The following is a 3,956-nucleotide window of genomic DNA, read 5'->3' on the forward strand; positions in this document are numbered from 1 at the left end:
CAACAGTAGCCTACGCACGTGCCTTGCTGGTAGTTGGTGGGTAGGTAGCGGCTGATAGCGACCAGGCCTGCTGTATACTATTCCTTTTCCACCAACTGCCGGCTACGCACGTGGTATGACAAGAGTTGGTGAGTAGGCAGCGGCTAATAGTGACATACAGTGTGGGAGCATGCTGCTAGCCATACTGTTGTCCATTAAGCTGTCGTATCTTTAGTCAGATCTTTTTCCCATACCTCGTCAGGTACAGTACAGAAGATCTTCCCGTATCGTACGGACTGGCTTATTTGGGCGGGAGTATTCCCCCTCCCGCCCTTGTGCGGGATTGTTCCCGGCTTCGCTCATTCCTTCAGGTGACACTGAATGATTGAGAGCTAAGTGCCTTGTGCGTGTAGCCTTGCTGCGCGGGTGGCCTTCCCTAATGGCTTGTATCCGAGGCTGCGGGGACAGGCGGAGTCCTTCACCATTGGGAGACATTTCCTGCAGGACCAGCTTGCGTACTGCGCGTAAGGACGTCACGTCTCTGAGCATGGTTGGTCCTGCGGATCCAGTTGGTTTCTGCGCAGACGTCCCTGTTTAAGGTGAGTCTTGCGGGTCCAACTGGGCTCTGCTGGGACCTACCTCTTCACCTCCGGTAACTACTTTCATTGCTCCTTAATTTCTCCTTCAATTCTATTAATTGCTCCTTCAATTATTTCTAAACATCAACGATTTCAATTGAAATCCCAAAACATCTTTTCAGTCACCTGTTCACAATTCTCTCTCTCTCTCTCTCTACTTGCCGGGCGACATACTTAACTCCGGGCAATTGTATGATCCCTCCAATCTGTCCAGGTTTGTGATCTTATGCAAGGTTCTAATACTGGTATTCGGTCCTATTTTGGTAATTAATTACCTTTTCTTGATTCCAGATTGATCCAGGGAGGGCACTGTAACGAAAAAATTGGTTTCTTATCTCTAAATTTCGATTACTTAATTTCTCTGAATCACAATTGATCCAAGAATTTTGAAGATGTTGTCTAACTTTACTTGATTTGTTCATTATTAAATTTACCCTAATTTTTTAATAATTATATTTATGGTTGGACAGATGAACCAATTACCATCATTGTATGAGTTTATGTCTTGGGTTAATAATCATTTTAATTCTCAGGATTCGTCTTATTAACCACCACTGTGAGTATTCTACCTCACTTGTAGTTTATTTTTTTAATTGTTGATGACAAGCATTGATTTTTGAAAGCTTCTTGCTATTACAATTTAAATGGATCCGCCATATCGAATTCGCCAGCATCTGGTCCATGTATCACCAACAGCACCCCTTGACGGAAGAAGAAAAAGGGGAAGTATAATCCAAGGTAAAGGGACTGGATTTAGGATTTTGAATTTTGTTTGTTTTGTTTGTTTGTTTGTATTTTTACTTTACGCGCTCTGATTCATGCCACAGCTGCTTCACGGTCTTTGATTCACGATTTACGGTGTTGAAGTTTGAATTTGTTTTCTCTTATGCAGGTTGGCTAGATTGAACGAGGTTGCCAAGGAGTCCATTTACTGTGTTTCTCAATTACTTAGGTAAGTAATCCATTTACTGTGTTTCTTAATATAATTACTGTTTAAGGCATTTAAATTCAAGTTATGTGATCATATGATTTTAAATTGGTTTTTTGGGTTATGTTTATGATTAGGATACATTAAATTGCTTGGATGAGAATATACTATACTATCTAACACCAACATGGTTTGTTTAGGATTTTGTTGTTTCGTTTATGTTTTACTAAATTGTTCATTTTCTAATCATGATTAAACTATGTGTGGTCTCACCCGATGTGAAGTGGATGAAAGTTTCAACGCATATGACCTCGTGTTGATCATTTTGAGTTGATAGGTGCCGGGTTGAACTTTTTAACCCGAAGCAATCCATGTGTTTTTTTTGTGATTTAGTTTAAAAGAGGCAATATACAATATGTTTATTTTCGTGCTATGCAGTTTATTATTTTTTTATAATTTACTTAATAAAGTTATACTCCGTAATATCAGTAACTAAGCAGGTTTTTTTCAACTGTTTATGGATTCGGTTAGGCTTTTTTTTCTTCTTCCCCCCCCAGTTTTTGGTACTTGAAAAACCTACTATGAAAGGGTCAAAAGGGTAGGGGAGGAATGCTTCTTTGCATATCTTTTTATTTAATTGCTTTATAGTCTCTTCAAAATCTCAGTTTAAAGTATTTTTAAAACTAAACCGATCATTTAAAAACGGAAACAAAATTGATAAACCATGAAAATCGAGACAGAACCGATTCCAAAGCGAAGAAACCAAAACCAAGCGGTTTCAAAAACATAAAATTTGGTTTTTGATTCTGTTTTGGGTTAAATGTTTAATGTTTTCTCTCAGGCTTCACACGGAAGAAAAACAGGCCAAAAGGATAAATTTTGTTATGGGTTGAAAAGGACATGGTTGGATTGAGCCGAAGGTCAAACGGACTAAAAGGCTAATTTTTGGTTTGGGTAAAAAAAATGCCACCACTTTGTCAAAGTCAACTTTTGATGAAATCATTTCTTGAACTCAATTATCTTTTTATAACAAAACATGCCACCTACGGCGTTGGTTAGGTTTTTTCGGGGGCATAGGTCAAAGTGGGTTGACTTCAATGTAGATGCTTATTCTGATGCATGGGTTTAAGCCAACTCGTATAATACTTATCCTAGAATGAGACCGGCCCTATTCACTAGCAGCCAAACTGTTAGGCCTCTTGGTCATACTATAGGACACGAAGGGGTATTTTTATGGTTTCAAAAAAACTTTTTCAAAAATATTAAATATTTTTATGTTTCAAAAATATAAATGAATTTTATATTTTTATGATGTTACATTCAGATGCTTGAAGTTGTAAGACTTGAAGGTCATGCACTTGATATGGATAATATGTTTGCGTCTCACAACATTCATTACTTTAGGTAATTTTTTCTTGCATTTTGATTATTTAATATCACATATATACTTTTAGTGATATTTTTATCCATTCTTATATCAGTCGATGAAAACACTTTAGGAGCCTGTTCCGAACTTATTTTTGCCCCAGTTAATGAAATGTTTTGAGATGATGCGCCATACGTGAACGAGACTCCTATAGAGTTGTCTTTTGATAACCAACAAAGATTTGGATGCTGATTAGTTGGCTGTTAAAACCCAACACACACAGGAATGTGGGTTCACCCATTTTGAGGAACCAAAGTGGCTCATGCTTAATCAGGTTGGAAACTGGTGCTGGAGATTATAATTATGGTGCAGAAAAGATTAAATGTTAATTCAATTATGGGAAATGTTAAAAGGTGTTATTTAGAAGTGATATTTACTTTTTTTTTTCCTTTGCTTTATAGTCTCTCTAAATTGTATTTGGTGTCCTATGTTAAGCAACAAACTTGTATGTTATATTGTTAGTGTTTGTTAATTATGTTTATTTATGTATGGTATAAGGAACATATCTCCCAAGTAGTAAGCATGTCAAGAGGATTAGAATATTAAACACCAACGAATATAAATGCCTTGTGTTTATCCTTAAGACTCTCCTCTGTCTTATTAGCCTTGATTTCACCTTAACTTTTACTAAGATCTTTTGCATTAATCTATAGTGAATGACGATATCTGAAAAAGTAATACATAATTATGTTTTACCTTATTTTTTATGTTTATCATTATATAAATTTCTTATTATTTTGTATTATTCGTTACAAATTTAATCAATTTGATATTGTTATTCGTTCTTAATTGTGGCCATCAACGACCCATATTTGAAAGACCAGTGGGAACCCATAGCCCCTACCAAAGAAGCTCCCCAAAACCCTAATTTTAAATATCTCAGTTTATACATGAATATATTAGTAGATAGACATTATATATTTGATATGTTTATTATTTACTCAGTATCTAAGTTTTTATGGCATAGATTTTAGGATTTTTGTTG

General features: G+C 36.0%; 1 long non-coding RNA gene across 2 annotated transcripts; it reads left to right on the forward strand.

Annotated features, from left to right (window-relative positions):
* The first annotated feature begins 656 nt into the window (after positions 1-656).
* Positions 657-3,343, forward strand: LOC143591242 (uncharacterized). 2 transcript variants are annotated; one of them, XR_013145622.1, is made up of 4 exons: positions 657-831; positions 909-1,355; positions 1,510-1,569; positions 2,870-3,343. It is a non-coding gene; the product is annotated as an uncharacterized LOC143591242 (long non-coding RNA). The 2 variants fall into 2 exon arrangements; XR_013145621.1 differs by having other exon boundaries at positions 909-1,569.
* The last annotated feature ends 613 nt before the right edge of the window (positions 3,344-3,956 follow it).

The sequence above is a fragment of the Bidens hawaiensis genome, unplaced genomic scaffold, assembly GCF_021521415.1.
Source record: "Bidens hawaiensis isolate Kalapana, Puna unplaced genomic scaffold, B.hawaiensis_p1.1 tig00039487_1, whole genome shotgun sequence".
NCBI lineage: Eukaryota > Viridiplantae > Streptophyta > Magnoliopsida > Asterales > Asteraceae > Bidens > Bidens hawaiensis.